At 35.6% G+C, this 19,097-nt stretch overlaps 1 long non-coding RNA gene across 3 annotated transcripts; it reads left to right on the forward strand.

Annotated features, from left to right (window-relative positions):
* The first annotated feature begins 8,536 nt into the window (after positions 1–8,536).
* LOC112733182 (uncharacterized) lies at positions 8,537–12,293 on the forward strand. Of its 3 annotated transcripts, none has more exons than XR_011869942.1 (6): positions 8,537–8,917; positions 10,222–10,597; positions 10,726–10,937; positions 11,013–11,419; positions 11,494–11,581; positions 11,704–12,293. It is a non-coding gene; the product is annotated as an uncharacterized lncRNA (long non-coding RNA). The 3 variants fall into 3 exon arrangements; XR_003813178.2 differs by having other exon boundaries at positions 10,784–10,937; XR_011869943.1 differs by having other exon boundaries at positions 10,784–10,937; positions 11,709–12,293.
* The last annotated feature ends 6,804 nt before the right edge of the window (positions 12,294–19,097 follow it).

Here is a 19,097-nt window from a genome sequence, read left to right on the forward strand (position 1 = left end):
GTAGAATCAGAATATGAGTTATACATGGGTGCTCCAGTGTATTTATAGTGGTGCGGGCTGACCTTTCTAGATAAGATTAGTTATCTTATCTTATCTTTGAGTGAAGTCATCTTATCTTTTAGGCCAACCTCCTTCGGAGTGGGCTGTGTCCCTCTGTTTGGGCCTACTTGGGCCTTTATAGTGATTTGTCTGAGCTCTTTAAGGAGAGGTCGGGTGCGATCCAACCTAAAGAGGTCGGTCACTTTTGTCTTCGATTAACCTGGGCTGCGTAACTTGACCCAGGGTATGAACAATGAGTGAAGACAATGAACACTGTCAGGTCAAAATTTCTCCCCAACCGAGTTTGACTGGGTTGTTTGAGTGTGACGTCAAAGGTTTGTCATTGAGAAGGGACGGCGATTTAAAGGAACCTACCACTGATGCCATTAATACTTGCGAAGAGGCTGCCGATTTATAGATGTATTTTGTTACCAATATAGAACATGTACACTATTATTCTATGTATAGTTTAGTTGAGAGTTAGACACTTGCAATATTATTAATTAGCAACTAGCATATAATATAAATTAGAACATGGAAACACTTGAATTATATTACTCATTAGTGACAATTGATCCACCTGGAAAATGATATTAATAATCTATTTCATCTTAAAGTTATTTAATTTGTCATTTGTTTAACCTACTGTACGTGGAGTTATATATTGATTGACATGATCGGACTTACCCAGAAAATTGGAAGAAAGGACCTCTTTTTTTGCGGCTCTAGCATCTCGTTTTGCAAGGCGATGGAACAGGCATCTTCGTTCTCTTCGCTGGAGCACACAACATCATTCGTAAAAGACTTTTGGTTCAACAAGTCGCCTATTAATTCATGGCTGGATGCATTCTCAGCACACAGGCACCTAGGTGATGCTATTAGTATAGCGCATGGAGAAATTAGGATGGTACGATCTCATATGTTTGCTTGTAAAAAGGATCTTTTACTATTTCGAACTGCCACCGTCAATTTAGTGGTTTTATTATCCTGTAAACAAAAGATGCAGCCAAATGTCTTACATTTTTTGAGACTCTCAATATTGTAAGAATTGATTCAATTCAGAGCAAAGTACCTCAAGAAATTTGGCTTTGGGTTCATAACAAGCATAGAGATATTTCTTTCGCACCAAATACTGGAGGAAGTGAAGGTAAAGTTTGGATTTGAGAACCAAGTGTATGAATTATCAATATCAAAGTACTTTGACCCGTGCTGTTACATGTCCAAATGCATGTTATTATTGTTAGAGGTTGCCGTTGATGCGAATCATATATCACAACGAGGTGGCACTCAAATATATTGTGTCTTTCCATTTATTTAGCCACTTAGCCCCTCAGCGCACGGCATGCTCCAAACGGAATATTTTGATGGTGACCAAGTCTTCTATAAATATTTTTCAACTCAAATTTATGAAAACTGAAACAAATATATGTTTAGTGACTGACTTCTTCCTACTAATTCAATTCAAGAACAAGGAAGATCCCTTCACCACCCAATCTTTTTCTGTAAAAGAGAAGTGCTTTATATCCTCAATAGTTTAGCAAAGCCAAATTATGAAATTTCCTATTAACACATGCTCTTGGTTTCATGTTGAAAGTGTTGGTTCTATTTCATTTGTATGAATTTTTAGCTCATACTTTTCATTTTTATAATAGAGAAATCAAACAAGATAGTAATTGTTTATAACAATTGCAATTCACAAATTAGTCACTGCCCAAGTGGTTATGTTATGTCTCTTTATGATATATATCCTTAATTAGTAGACAAGACATTGTGATTTATGAGAACTCAGGTGGAATATTACTATTCATTGCATTACATAAAAAAGAGATGGAGTTGAATTATTTTATTATCATTATTGCGGTACTACTACTAATTTAATACTAAGTCTTGAATAAATATATAATATATAAATGAGAAAAGAAAGAAATTGTGGTTGTAATTTTGTTAATAGTGAAACATGAAATTTTGTGAGAGGTATCTTACAATTATAGCCAGTTACAAACACGGTCTCGTCAATCATTTCATGATTTATTATAGCTTCTGCCACTTTCTTAATCATTGCCACCTTTTTATCCATTTTTCTTTACTTATTTTTTTTGCTATAACTAGTAACCTCTAAGTCTCGTTCATTCTCTAACTTCATAGTTCGTTCATTCATTACCTATAATAGCTGTAAGTGCATGCTACTTAGTACTCACCACTCAATGTAGTGGTTTCTCTTCTTTTCTTCTGATGTTGTTTCTGTTTTCTTTGGCTTTTTTCTAAGTTCTTGTCCACAGTAGAATAATATGAACTATTTGGAGCTTGATTTTAATTTTATTTTTATTTTGCAATGTATGTTTCTTATCGTGATCAATTATGTATCCCTTTTGGAGAATCATTAATAAAATAATGTTCATCTAACTGCAAACTTGAACTTTTTGATAGTCTAGTGATGTTGATTGGGATTGTTTTGTTTAGTTTAACCTTTTTCTAATTTAAAATACATTGAGTTTCTAATTTAGTCCATATCAAATTCTACTTTCTTTATCAGTTACTTGCACTTCAGAGAAAAATTCCTCTATAGCCTCCTAATTTCTTATTTTGTGATTTAACTACGAGCTTCTCAATTTCTGTTATGGTTTTTTTTGCACTTTATTATTTAATTAGTTACCATGGTTCCTAGTTGGCATATTCTTTAGTTTCTCCGAAGCTTGAAATATTGCTGATGTTGAATGGAAAGTGCCTCTGATTAGTTGTGTTGATGACTTCTAGCTTCCAATTATTGCACTACTTCAAACTACACTTTTTTATATTGTGTAGGCATGCTATGAGAATAGTTTGATTGTTGAACTTGAAATTGTGTAAGACCCAGAACTTTTGAAAAGTCTTATTATGATCAAGTCTCAAATCATACAGTTATTTATAGCCTTAATTTAAGAGATTATTTTATTAAAGATAATTAAGGCAAGTTTTGATTTAATGGATTTGAGATAAGTTATGATTATTATCCAATTTTATAATTATTGGATTATTTTCTATATTTAAAGTATAAGGTTGATAGTTATGAAATAATAAGGATTTTTATATGATTTGGATTAGATAAATAATATTTTAAATATTATTACTGCTATTTTGGAAAATAGAGAAATTAATTATACTATTTATAATTATTTGATTTGGACATTTTATTGAAAATAATTTGTGAAAGTGATGAACAAATAGTATTTTCTATATATAATTAGTGTTGAATTTAATTGAGTTTCAATTACTATATTATTCCCTACTTTTATTTGAAATTACTAAACTACCCTTAGCCTAACACAAACCCTAGTTTTCAAAATGATGAAACCCTAATTTCCCAGCATAGCAGCCGCCACCCTTTCTTCTTCCCTTCAGCAAACCTGCAACCCAACGAAGGAAACAGAAACAGAAAATCATGGGGGAGGGAGCTTGAGAAGCGAGATCTGGCAGAGAGGGAAGGGCTGCGCCGTGACCACTACCCAGTCGTCGCTGCCGCCCCGCGCTTACTTCCTCACCGCCGCCGCTGTTTTTGTGATCCCCAGCGGCGCTGCCGGCGAGCGCGAAGCCAGAGGAGAAGAAAGAGACAGACCAAGAAGGGAGAGAGCGCGCGCAGGGGAGGAAGGAGCCGCCTAGCTCGCTGCCGCCGCGCTGCTCGGGTCCGTCGAACACTCCTTGCTGCCGCCGTTCATGTCGCGACCAGAGGGGAGCGAGAGACCAGAGAGGGAGGCGTCACGCAAAGAGGGAGCTCGCGGTGGAGAGAGAGGGGAGCTACCTTGGGCGCCGCCGTCGCACCTGCATACCGCTGCTGCTACCGCGAGCGCGCCGTCGCTGGAGCTGGGTAGTCATTGTCCTTGCCAGCAGCGAAGAAGCGAGATGAAACCCCCCTAGTCTGCTGCTTCGGTTTGCCGAGAAAGAGCTTGGCGCCGCCGGAGTTGCTATCTGTCTCTGCCTCAGGGTTCTGCGAGTTGCCGGAGCCCACTGTCGCCGGAGCTGCCCAGAACCACCACTGTGGCTGTCGCTGGGATTGTGAACGGAAGGGGGAGAAGCTGGTTCTGTCATAGCCATTCCCGGGGGAGAAATCAGTCATGCCACCGTGCCCTGGCGCTGGGAAACGCCACTATCGCGACCAAGTTCCACCGCCGGAGCTTCTGACTACTTCTGCTGTCACCGGAAAAAGTGGCCGGTAAGGGTTTTATTTGAAGTTTCTGCCTTTTTGGATTTCGAGAAGGTTTTAATGTTGCGCGGTTTTTATAGTTGATCCACCGAAGCTTCTAGCCGCCGCCGGAGCTGATGCCCGGGTCGGTTCGGAATCGCAGCTGCCTTATTGTATTATTTCGGTAAGAAATTATGTTTCGAATAATCTCGCGTTAGTATTCTGTTGTGTTTGGTTAATGAATGAGTCTTGGTAACGTGGGATCGAGTCCTGATTATTATATGTTGCGATTAGTGTTGCTATGGTTATTGCAAAAGTGGCTGGGAGCTGAGGCTTTAGTTTCTGTCAGTTCGGTTTGAGGCGGAAAGGACTTGATGAGGCATTTGGGCTATGGTTTTGCGTTTTGAGGTAGGGGCGCTTTCCAAAAACTGTGTTTTATGTATTGGAATTATTACATGTGGATACTGATGTGAGATATTGTGTATCTGATGATTGTATCTGCCTTATGTATTATTTGATTGACTCGAATGATTATGGATGTTGATTTGGCTGAATTGTTGTGCGGCTTGTGAAATGTAATGTTTTGAAGTTGATTTTTTAGAGCTTTGAAATCGAGTTTAATCCGTTGAGGATTGATTTGAGTTAATTTTCTTGGGAATGTGAAAAATAGAATGTACTCTTGAACTCAGCCTGGTTTACTTTAATTGACTTGGTTTTGGACAAATGATTTATTGCTGAACCGATTCTTTAAAGCTTTGGAAATGAGTTAAATCGGTTGATATTGAGTTGAATTTTGAAATGGTTTCCTTGAGATACGCCACTGAGGCAATTGTTGGATTTAGCTTGCTTTGAATTGATTTCTGGTTTTGAGCTGTTGAAAAGGAATGAGGAACGGTTTAGTTGGGACCCGAACCGGGTGGCAAAAGTCCAAGTTTTAGGGGAGGTGCTGCCGAAATTTCTGCAAAATCCTAGTCGTGTTTGAAAAGTTATTTAAAAAGGGCTGGATTTGAGAAATTGTATTATGTGATTTATAAAGAGAATATTTATGTTTTCAAGCTTAATTTATTTAATGAACCTTACGCGTTGAGTGCGGCTTATTTAGAAACGAACTATTTGTACAGTTTGAATCACTGAAGGAAAGAATGATGCTCTAATATTGATTTCAATATAAAAATGAGCTTTTAGTGATTTTAAAGGAATTTAGACTTTTGATTGAGTAATCAAGTTCGAGGCATTTTGGAAGAGTTAGAAAAGTGGGTTCCAAAAAGAAACCTGAAAGTGGTTTGATTCAAATGAACTGGTTTCGTTTCAAATGAGTTGATTTTTGGACCGGGTTGGAACTTGTGATTTTGTATGATTGGTTTCATAATAAATTCAGTTTTATTTACTTGAACCGAGAATCTATGATTTTAAAAGTTTCAATGAATTTTAAGGAATTTATATAAGTTGACCTTCCCTAAAGACTTGGGACTCTGACAAGAAACTTTTGTTATAAAATCCCATTGTTGGATGGGTGATTTTGAATGTTCCCAAAAAGAATCTTTAACTTTCCATGGTTTTGGAAGTTTTGGAAAGAGAATGCCGAGAGTGGCTTTGTTTTAAAAAGGGAACTCACTTTGAGTAAATTTGGCTTATGAGCCTGAGATGATTTGAGAAATGAGATCTTTAAAGCCAAGGCTAAAAAGAGTTGAAATTTGATTTCAAAGTGAAATGGCTTGAGAAAAGTGATTTATGGCTTAAATGCCGGTTTTATGAATTTGATGATGTTGAATGGTGGAAGTGTTGTTTTGTTGTGAGCCGGAATGGCCGTGTATGCTATTGAACTATGGCTGATTGCCGAATGAGTTGTGAGCCGTATGACTGATTATGAATTATGAACTTAAGCCGAAGGGGTGTATTTATTGATAAATTGGCTGGTTCTGAATTGAACCGTGAACCGGATGGCTGAGATGGATGGTGATCCATGGTTGAGTATAAATGCATGTATGCAATTGAATGAATTGTGAACTTAAGCCGGATGGCTGAGATGAATGTTGTATGCGAGTATGCTTGTGTTTTCTCTCTGGTTGTAAGGGTGACAGGGCACCGATACCCTCTAATGGCGACAGGGCGCAGATACCCTCTAATGGCGACAGGGCGCAGATACCCTCTAATGATAATAAAGCGCAATAGAGAGACTGTGTCCGGGTTAGCTACCGGACACGTCGGGTTGGCTTGGTAACCGACAGATGATATCATCAGCCACTAGGGACAGGCATGCATCATATGCATTTGTGTGACATTGGTTGGGTGTGCATATTATACTTGGTTTGCCTATGTGATTAATTGCTAACCGTTCTACTTGTAATAACTGTTTGTTTGTGCTTGAACTTCCTATTTGTGTTTGCTACTGGGATTCTGTTGGACTGTGGTGATTGGTTGATTGTTGGATTGTTTGGGCCTAGGGCCGTGGTTGGAATGAGATGAACCGATGGTTGATTTCGGTTTTATGTTTCTGATTTGGAATAAAATATGAAAGCCTATTTTGTTTCAGTATAAATAAACCGTTTTGAAAGGCTTTTGAGTTTTTGAGAATTGAATGGTTCCTCTTTCAGAAAAGATTTCCGACTTTACTTCTATTGTAAACCGTTGTTTTTGAAAAGAGGTATAAGACGGTTATGAATCACTGGTACAGTTTATCTTCCAGTATCCTATTACAGTAATTCCCAAAAACCCTCTACTGAGAACCCTTTCGAGGATGATGTTCTCACCCCCCTACATTTTTCCCCTTTCAGGATATGGGCGCAGAAGTTACGAAGAGCTTATTTAATTGTTGTGATGCTCTGTATTGTTTTAGCTATGGTTTATTGTACCTTCGCCTTTATCTTGATATAATCTGTAAGAGGGATAGGAATTGTATTGGATTATGGTTGTAATATTACTTATATATATGTATGTATATATATGGATGTACTCTTTATGAGTTTTGTAAGTTGTATGGTATTTATGGATGTATGATATCGGATGAAAGTATTTTTGGATCGGTATTGCGATTTAAAGTTTTAAACAGGCTCATATTTTAGTATTAAATAATATAAAGTCGTCGTAATGTCCGAACTATCAGAGTCGCGCAGCCGGAAGTGTGAGCTTTGGTAGTTAGAGTGTTACAAATTGCATCTTGGGAGGAATTCATTCTTATAGAAAGAGGTCTTACATGACTTTGGGAACATAAGCCAAACAAGACGTTTATAGTGTTAAGCTTAACCATATTTTTTTTTGTATAATTTGTAATACCTTGGACTTGATTGCCTATAATGTATCTTTTAGGTTTAGCTCAAGACAAGATTCAAGAGACTCCAGAAGAAACAGGGGAGATAGTTCAAGATTCAATGCAAGAAGAAGACGTGCCAGCCGATAGTTGTAATAAGGTTGTTTCTACTGGACACAATGCTTTTACCCTAACTTTTGGCATCAATAAAACACCAAAAGAGAATGAGATTTTTTGACTCATGTTTGTTTGATAGTTTGACTTGGGTTTTATATTACAATTGTTTCTTACTAGATATCTTTGAGTTCTGATGGACCTTGGTTGGATTTGTTTCCTAAAAATTTGGGACTGAATTGAACTCAGTGACTGATTATGACCTTGTATTTGGATGTTGAATTTGATAAAGTAGCAATGAACTTATTGAAGATTGAACTCAAATTGACTTGAGTTACCGCAATTAGTATTTTGTAACCTGGAATGGTTTGGAGACATAATTCCTTTGAATCCAAGGCTTTTATATTTTTGATATTCTTCTATATATGTAATTATGATATAAAGAATATAAATATATATATCTCCCTAATAGTAAAACTGCTTAAAGAATTGCTGTCTATTATCATGGCTACTACATCGTAGAGATAACATGGATTAATTAAAAGACATATATAGATTTTGGGTGCGATATAGAATACAAATTTATCATTACGCATAGAATTTATAACCTAAAATTTCAACTTAATTTAATTTAAACTAACGATTTAATTTATTTTGCTCAAAATTATTATAGTCGCATTATTATACTTTTACCATTAATTATGTTACTCGGGATTTTAAAAAATTAACTGATTAAAATCGGTAATTTTAAGCAAAAAAGTTAATGTATTCATATTAATTTAAAATCGGTAATTATTATTATTATAATTATAACCTAAATTATTGTCATCATTATTAGTATAATTATAATTATAATTATAATAATATAATAATAATTATTATTATTATTTGTTTTAGTGTTTCTTATTATTATTATTTGCATTCTCTTATCCTACTGTAATGATTTATTTTTTTATTATTTTTATTGTTATTATTATTATTTTTATTATATTTTTTTATGCTACCATTAGTACCTGATGAGGACCCCTAATATATCACTATTTCACTATTATTCCTTTACTTTTCAAATCACAGACCCCATTGCCACTATCATAATCCTTATTATTCTCACCACTACTAACTTCATAGTTCAGCCCCTCCATCCCTTGCCGTCGGCCGTGGTCTTCTTCTCCACATCATATTCGAAGTTGTTGCATCACCGTACCCATCGTCATCCCCAGGCCGGTATCTGTTGTCGTCATCATCGGCCGGAAGAAGACATCTCTGTCCCCGCGGCGAGCCCTTGTCCTCGAGCCCCTTTTTTCTTTGTCCGAGACCCCGTCGTTCCTCTCTCACCGTCAATACCATTCCTCCCGCTATCGGTAAGCACCACTTGTTCATCCTGTGTGGTTGCTGATTTACTCAGAGAAAGTGAGGCCATTAATGAGCTTATAATTGACATGCATGATTCTCTTAATCTTGTATGTAAATAATAAAAAATTGAGAACTATGTAAAGCCAATACAATTTAGGTAGTCACAATATTGTTGTTGCAATGTTGCTTTTACTTTTTTTATTGTTACCTAGTTTATTTGTATTCTTATTTGCCGTTGGTTCTTGTGATTTCCTAACATTGCAATTCTAGAAATACAACATGTTTAAAGGAGAAATAAGTGTTGAAGAAGAGACTCTTTCATTATTCGTGCTTTATTCCTCTGCCACACACACTCAATTTAAGTGAAAAGAGAAAAATGTTATGTTATATATTCCTTTTTAAAAAATAATTTTGAAACAAACATGCTTCCTCCCAAAATTTAAAACATTCTTCTTCTTGCCAAACTCTACACTCCATTAGTTATTAAATATCTGGACACCTTATGTTCAAAAATGACCATGTTGTTGCACGCATTGACACTATTTAAATAATTGCAAAGTAAATACATAACAATTTTCTATGTTTAAGGCTACGTATCATTTTCTCTGTCCATATTTCAAAGAATTCTTTTGTATTATTTGGATTAGACCGGTTTACATTTCTACACCTGGACTATTTGAGCTTTGTTCTACAATGAATAAAGAGGTGCTCCCTTTAATTCACTTTGCTTATGCATGCATAAATTACAGTAAGCATCACTTGTGTGTACAATATTTAGTTTAACCAATAATCTATCTTTTGTATTTTGTGATCCTGCTTAACATAAATTACAGCCCTACACAAGTTATCAAAATTGTCTTTGGATTGTGATTGTTAAGCATCATCTTGGCCACCTTTTGTGTGAAATCAATCCCATGTCCAATGTGAGAGTATGTGTAATACTAGAATACTCTGTTGGATTAGAATAACCGGTTACTAAAATAATCAAATATGTTATATAACCTAATAATTTTTTTTTGTGTTGAGGTTGAACAAGTATACTTGCATTATTATGTTGAAGGTTGCTGCTATTTTTTTCCTTGAACCTGTTATTAATTCAAAGATTTCATATTTCTCTATGTTTTGGTTTGGATTTACTGTTGTGCTGATAAATAACAAATCTTGTACATATAGTTTGCACTTATACCTTAAATTTTTTTGTTGTGCTGATATTTTTTGGCAATGAAGATTTTCTACTTTATGTATGGATGCATTTCTATATGAGAAAAAAATATTCAAATGCTTGTTTCTATATGTTATGATCCGAATGCAGTATATTAAGATGCCCAGAATAGGTCGTTACACGAAGATTTCCAAGTTAGACACAGCATGTCAGCAACCTCAAGTAGGATCTACTATGGCTTCATCTTCCCATCAAGTGGATTGCCCATTTCCCCCATCCAGTGGCGGTGGTGCCCCCGCAGCCTCATCTTTACGCCCTTTTCGTCCGCATTGTAGCAAACCACTGCCTGCTCCACAGACTTATACGAATGGTGTTCAAAACTCAGAGCCGAACAATGAAGACTTAGACCCAGAGGCAGATGAGGTAGATTCTTTTGAGCAACACGTTGACAACCTATTTGCTGCATCGGAGGCTCAGAAGCATAAGGGATGCAAGACCACTAAATTTTGGGATGTTAAAATCATTGGTATACAAGAATTTATTTAATAAAATTTTTTTTATTCTATTTTCTTATGATTTCATTGCATCTTGGTCACAATAGTAACTCACACAGACTAACTATGATTTACAAAATCCGATGGTACAACAAACAAGCTCATTTGAGTGTGAAGGAAGCTATGAAGTCATCTAACATTAGAAAGATCATACTCAGGTTCAATTGAAACTTGTAACCAGTTGGAGCTGAAGCTGGTATACTGAGTGGCGTTCTCAGATGGCTAGGATCTAACTACACCAAATTCCTAATCTGTGAGAAAGACTGGAGAAAGGTTTGCTCCAAGGACAAGATCTATAATGAATGTGTAAAGGTAAAAACTTATATTTTTGTAGAATTCGAGAATCTTAATTTGACACCTACTAACAATTTAAATTTACTGTTACAGAAAATGTTCCATTTTGATGAAGATAGTAGAGAACTTATCAAGCGTAAATTTTAAAAATGCTAGAAAGGTCTTGGAAGGAAACGAGGAATAGGTTATACCATGACCATTACGACTCACAACTGACTATTGAACAAAATATTGAAGGCCGTCCACTGGGAATTACTGCGAATCAATGGAGACGGTACCTTGATTATCGCAATAGTGAAGACACAAAGATAATATATTTTTATTTCATAACAGAAAAAGTCTATTTATATTACATTGAGTTAGTCAAAAATGGCGTCTAGTAACCTTTACTTTTGATGGCATGATAAGAGAAGTATAGGAAAAATGCTGTGAATCGATCGAAGCAGCTATACATTCACACTGGCAGATCGAAAAGCTTGGCAAGGCTTGGAGAAGAAGAGGTAATTTACATTTGACTCACTTTTTAAACCTTCTCTTTGTCTACATATTCACTTTTTAAACTATATTATTATAGTCAAAACAACAAGGGAGGAGAGTTGTGGACCTTAACGCACAAACGACCTAATGGCTCCTATCTCCATGATGCAGCTCGGGCTATTGGTGTAAGTATTGCGTTGATAATCTTTAAGTTATTTCTCGAGATTTTATTTTTTTAAATTGTGTTGAAAGTCTATGTGGTTAGCAACTAGCTAACAAATGCTTATGTTTTCTTATTTGTGTGTAGGAAAGATTTGCGGAGATTGAACAACATGATGAATCCTTTATACTGTTGTCTCAGAATGATTCGCTTGCTCAAGCTCTCGGAAAGGAGCACTCGGGTAGAGTGCGTGGCATGGGTATCGGATCAACTTCTAGTTAAGTTTTCGGTATGAATTCCCATTAACTGAGCAATGGAGCTCAAAGAAAGGATACCCAAAGGGTGCTGCTTAAACTACAAGTAGAGCTGGTAGCCGAGAAATTAAAAAGGAAGGCAGTGGAGGATAAAGTAGCAGCCAAGAAGACAAAAGGCAGGCAATAGAGGATGAGGTAGAAGCCGAGAAGACAAAAAGACAGGCAGTTGAGGATGAAGTAGCAGTCGGAAAGATAAAGATGCAGGCGATGGAGAGTGCTCTGAGATGTCAAATTCAAGGGTAAGGTGGGGAGCTGCCACTAGACGTCGCTACATGGATGAATTCGTTGGAAGAACAGAGTGGAAAGTATATCTCAAGATTGAATATTATAATTTTTTAAATATATATTTTTTATTGTTATGCAACTCTTATTAAGGAATACACTTTATTGATATTTGGATAAATATATAAATTCGCTTTATAATTTTGCTAATGTCATTTACCTATCAATTTATTTTTTCAGATACAAATAATTAAGATTTGTAATATTAAAAAAATTTCAAAAATAACAAAAGAAAAAATAATACCTAGTACATTCAAATTAAAAAAAAAGTGTTAATTCCCAGTGCAAAATACAATATTTTTGCGGCCATTTAGTCGGAAAAATAGCGGCGATTACAAAATAGCCAAAAATAAATTTAAAAATACTAAATGTCAGATAACGGTGGCTAAATAAATTTGAAAAACACAACGGTGTGGTTCAAAACTGTCGCGAGATTATCCTCGAATTCAAGGTTGGTCAAATAGCGGCGGTTTAAACTGCCGCTAAATCAACCGACGCTAATCCATGATTTTGCTGTGGTTGTGCCAGCGGTTCATTAGAACCGTTGCAAAATCAAATCTACATCTCCTAAACCGCAACGTTTCTAGAATCGCCGGTATGTTGGTTTGTGACAGTTTAAAACCACCATAAATCCATCAAAAAACCACTGCAAATTATCGGTTCCCTTGTAGTGGAGGATGAGTTCGAAAGCAACTATGAGGTTGTTAATCCAAATGAAGACGATGATGAAGTTGATGACACCATGGAGACAAATGTGGCTGAAGTGGCAAATGCACTAGCAAATCAGCATCCGTTCGAAGAGTCATTTTTTATGCCGCATTGGATCTAGAAGCTATGCATGCACCAGAATATCCTAAATACCTGAATGCAGGTATGTAGTTTGGATAATTATATAGTAGCTTTATGATATAAACAATTAAATTTGGCATAAAATAGTATGATTATTATTAGGTTCTGTATGCAATTAGTGATGTCTAACTGCATTTGTAGAATTAAAACGAAATTACTATTATTTATTTAGATATCGAGTATAGATCGAATTATTTTGTAGATTTTATGTGTTTGTTTATTTTGTTATTTTGTATGTATAATTTTTTAAAGTTCTAAAACGTATTGTATTTATATATTTAGATTATATATTTTTATACGTATAATACATTATATATTTATATATTTAAAATGTATATATCTATATTATATATGTTATATATTTAAAATGTATGTATTTATATTATTTATAGTATATATATTAAAGTTAAATTGCATTTAAAAATTATATGTTTATATTATTTATAATATATTTATTTATATTATAAATATTTATATATTTATTTATGTATTTATATTATATATTTATATAAATTTAGATAATATGTTAATATTATTAGATAACCATATATAACATACTTATATAATTTTATACGTTTATCAAAATATATAATTTATATTCTTCTGTTAACATATAAATTATATATATATATATATATATATATATATATATATATATATATATATATATATATATATATTTTTATTTATTTATTTAATTAAGTTTTATATCTTTATGTATACTTGTATATGTACTCTTCTAAGTTTATGTCATGATGTTATTGTAGTAAAGTCTCCTATTATGACAGATGATGAATTCGTTGTGGGAATTGAATTTAGTTCTCGAAAAACTATAATTGTGGCAGCCAAAGATTATACTATTCGTAGAGGCGTAGACTACCAAGTGTATGAATCGGAATCTCAAATATTCTATGCCAAATATACACAATATGGCACAAGTTTTGATTGGTTAATTAGGGTTAGCATGATCAAAATGAAGTATTGTTGGGAGATAAGGAGATATAATGGTAGTCTCACTTGCACTAGATCCAATATTTCTCAAGACCATTCCAAGATGGATTCCATCACAATTGCAGAAGCCATTAAGCCATTAGTAGAGGTTGACCCATCCATAAAGGTAAAATCTATCATTGCTGAAGTTCAATAAGTTTACTTACACTATAAATTATCGCAACGTATGGTTGACAAAGCAGAAGTCAATCGAAAAAATATTCGGAGGTTGGGAGGGTTCCTATGAAGCTTTGCCTTGATGCTTTGAAGCCATGTGTGACAAGAAGCAATCAACAGCCGTCCACTTTGAAACCATACCTGCATATCAGGAAGATGACTTGGTTCTTAATATTCGAGTGTTACATCAAATCTTCTGGAGTTATTACCCTTGCATTAGAGCACTCATGCACTGTAAACCAGTTGTACAAGTAGACGGGACTCATTTATATGGAAAATACAAGGGTTGTCTATTGGTGGTAGTTTTATAAAATGGAAACAATATCATGCCCATTGCATTTGCCATTGCCGAGGGTGAGACTTCTGAGGCGTGGCATTTTTTTTAGTAACTTGCGACATGTGGTGATATGGGATGGTGTGGGTCTTATCTCTGATCGACACGATTTTATTAGTTCAACCATGGCTCGTAGTAATGGGGCTTAGTCGCTTCCGAGAGCTTTTCACAAGTTCTGTGTAACACCCTACCACACAGAGATTTACACTTAAGTCGTAAAACCGAGGTGGTGTGGTATTACGACCTCTATTTTAAAATATATATATACGTATAATAATCGAAGGAACGTAGTATACTAGGAGCCTTGAAGAATAGGTAAAGCAAAATCATAAAATTAAAAGCGTAACACTCAGGAATAAGAATTACTTGCGTATGAAGAAAGCTAAGGTTCATAAACATATATATATATATATATTTATATATAGAAAATGAGAATAGAGGGTCAAGAGTACAAAATAACAAGCTCCTAACTCAGCCTGCGAAGCTAAGGCTGGCCGGAGAATATATATATATATATATACTCCCATAACCCAACATACATATATAAAACCGTAGTTCTCCATACACCTCTAAGAGATACAAAAGTAAAATAAGTCATTAGGAGAGTTCTATACATATGGTCATATATAAATAGTACACAAAATAATGTCCCAAAAGATCAACTTCGCTGCAGAGAACTCCAGACGCCTAGCGAGATGCCTCTCGAACTGCATCTGAAAAACACAAATATCCATATGAAATGAGAACCGAGGGTTCTCAGCATGGTAAAGGTGCCACATACATAAGATATAAGGTCCCGGAAAAGTCAGAGGCAATCCTAGAACGCTGACACTCAGATTATAAAGCTTAAAGAACTAAAGCAGAAACCATAAGTTAGGGTGGTTTTCTAAGGATTCCTAACTTAACCAAATCTTAAACCTAACTAAAATCCTTAACTTCTCCACCTTTCCTCCGATCCTCCAACACCGGTGAAAACGCACAAACAAACAAGCAGACAAATGGCAAACACAGGTAGAATACGAGTACTGCAAATAGTAAATATAACAATTAACATAGTAAATTCACCTAGGCATTCTCAATTAATGAACAAACAAGAAATTCAAATAATATGCATATGATGCATGCCTGTTCTATGGCTGATGAGTCTCATCTGTCGGTTATCAAGCCAACCCGACAAGTCCGGCTGCTAAACCCTGGATTGTCCCCTGTCGCGCATTCCCAAGAGTCTATGCATAGCTTTTTCTCATATATAAAATCTGCTCATGGGGTGTATCCTTCCCGGGAATTTATATGTGCCCGGTCACCCTTACGACGTAGCCACGTAGGGTCAACACACCTGGTGGCAAGCCACAGTACTTTACCCAGGGAAACTCGTATCTCAGATAAATAAAGAGCATAAGCCTAAAAAACATTCATATTCACTCATCATCATTACACAATCATTTATTGTAGCCATGGCATCACATATACTTCACTTCTTTGCACTTTTCATACATAATTCATTATTTTTCAACCTTACTTCACTCTCAAGTTACCACATTTTCTTAGCTTCATCTCATTACTAGGCATATCACTAAGATCTAGGGCTAAAACAGTAAAAATAGAGGTTTAGAGGTTCGAAATTGGGTTTTAAAACACAAAAATTAACTTTGCTGAAAACAGGGGTCCTGCGTACGCGTGGGTACACATTTTTCCTTGCTCGCGTACGTGAGATGCCTAACCCGAAAGGGTTGGTCGCGTCGTGTGCAGGTGGTCGCATACGCAACCCCTCAAAAACCACTGCTCGCGTACGCAAGCACCCTGCTCGCGTATGCGAGATGCCAAACCCGAAAGTGTTGGTCGCGTCGCGTGCAGTGGTCGCGTACGCAAGATATACAGAGTGGCAAAAATGTTGAATGTTGTAGAATTTTAGTTTCGTACTCCGAACTTCCGACGCGCATAACATTTTTTTTTAAAATATTTTTCATTTGTTCTTTGAACGGTATAAACTTCACTGACCCAATTTTCATATGAAATAAGTTTGGAACAATTTGAGGGTTTGGAAGCTGAGTTATGGCTCGCCGAAGTTCGGCCAAAAATAAATTTTTCATAAAAGTTCTAAAACCTCTATTTTCACCAAAACCAAACTCAAAATCAACCTGCCATGCACAAAACAGCACCACAATATACCATTTACAGTGCCACAACCTCTACATCCTACCATACCCAACCATTCCTCAATTTTAAACAATCTTATGCATCTCTCAACTATACCAACAAGATTATCAATCACCTACTCATATTTATTCATATCAACATGTCAATCATCATTAACTCATCATTTAGCATCCTATTTTCATCATAAACAATAATCACCCAACAAATACTCAATCCATATCAACAATTATCATCGAAGGTACTAAGCATTTAACATACTCATGTATTCCAACCTATCCTATGGTCATCTAGCTTAAGTTTTCACAAGACATTATATATTAAATACGAGAAACCAAAACCATACCTTGGTCAATTTCCTCGTATAACCCAAGGCAACACAAATAGGCAAGATCTCAAACTTCACCACCAAATTCAGTAATCCAATGACCCAATCAAGTTTCCATCTCCTCAATGGTGCTCCAAAACACAATTACACACTACCTATGCACATTACCACATCCATATACAAATTTTCAATACCTAATACACAATAATCCAAGAATCCACAAGATTTAGAGAGCTATTAACTTACCCGTGCCTCAAATGAGCAAAACCCACTAATCCATCAAGTTTAATTTGAGCCTAAACACCAAGATATCAAGTTTCAACAACCCAACTACAAAGTTTTCGAAAATTAAAGGAAAAGGAAGGCTGAGATAAAATAGAGGTTCCTTACCAAAATTAGTCACCAGTATTTGTAGAGCTTGACGTCGCGAACGCATGGCGGCAAACAGTGCAGCGATCGGAGCTTGAAGTAACAAGATATGGTGATTTGAAGTGGAACAAGGGTTTTGAAACCTTCCTTCTTCCTCCCTTATGTTTTAGAACGTGAATTGTGAATGGAGGGAAGGAAATGAGCTGAAGCTCATTAGTTACTGAAGTGTGGGTTGGGCCCAGTTCGCTCGATTTGGCCCGTTCGACCCAATCTTGGGCCAAATTCTTTGAAATTAGTGTCAAAATTCTTATTTTAATTAGCTCTACCTCATTAAACAAAAAAAAAATTCATATTTCTAATTTATTTTATTAAAGTTAATTTATTGACTAATTATTCGCTAATTTTATGGGGTTTACATTCTACATCAGGCATATAGAGTCTAACTTCTTGAGAAAATTTAAGGCACTATATCTCCAAAAGCTTTCTACATGTTCTTGCAAGACCTGATTAGACAAGTATAAATGAGTCCTAATATTTTCCTCAATACCATTACATGTAAAGATCTAATGGATGATGCAAAGGCACAGGCTCCTGAATTAGGACATGACTATATCGGTTGGTCTACTGCATTATCCAAAACCTGTGTGTGACGGACCAATCCAAGTTTTTAGGTCCGGTCAAAACCTCACCATGTTGGGCATCCAGAGACCTCTCTTGATGTGGGACACTCTGTACAAATCCAAATTATCTCCTGCACCTATCAGTTGCATGCCACTTAAGATTCTCAAACGATATCAATGGTACCGTTGCACTCTAAATTTTTGAATGACTACATATATCTTTTGGGATGACATCTGCCTCTATTCGATCAATATCATAAGCTTCCCAAACAAAATGGATAGAAACAAAAAAGAGAGAATTAAATATTACATAATACAAAGGCATCAACATACATGTATATCGAGATGTTTCTATATCAATGGATGAGAACACACCTAGCCGTATAGTTCTAAACCAACAGAAATCCTTTCGTACAAACGTTTTGGTTGTCACAAGTAACAAACCCCTAAATAAATTTATAACCGAAGTATCTAAACCTCGGGTCGTCTCTCAAGGAATTGCAGGGAGGTGTTCTTATTATCAGTTATGAGTTGTGTAAATTGGGATTTTGGATTAAGAAATAAGAAGAGTGAATTGCAGAGAAAATAAAGTCAACAATCGTAAAAGATCTTGGCAAGGTATGAGAATTGGATCTCCCAAGGTTCATAGCAATAGATTGTTGTTTCTACTTAGTTAACCCTTACCGAATAAGGGAAAGTCAAGTAGTTGAGCTAACTCTTATTCGCAAGTCTTGGGAAGGTCTAGCGTTAGTAAATACAGAATTAGCCAACAGCTTCTAATTACAAGAATAGATCCTTCTCAATTGTGATGAGAATTATTCATTGCTCCTACTTAGTTAACCCTTACTAAATAAAGGAAAGTCAAGTGGACTAATCAACTTGATTCCTCAAGTCCTAGTCAACTCCTATGGAAAGACTAGCTTTAGAGGGATCCAAATCAATCAGCAACTTCCAATTATCAATCAACAAAAGAGTTGGTTAACTCAAGTATCAACAATTACCCAACCAAAGCCAAGAGGAGAAAATCTTAACTTAAAACATCAATTAATAATAAATAGTAGAAGAAGTAATAAATCTGAAATACCTCAATTTGCATTAATAAAAGAAATCAAATCTGACATAAG

This window comes from Arachis hypogaea, chromosome 13 (assembly GCF_003086295.3).
Source record: "Arachis hypogaea cultivar Tifrunner chromosome 13, arahy.Tifrunner.gnm2.J5K5, whole genome shotgun sequence".
Taxonomy (NCBI): Eukaryota; Viridiplantae; Streptophyta; class Magnoliopsida; order Fabales; family Fabaceae; genus Arachis; species Arachis hypogaea.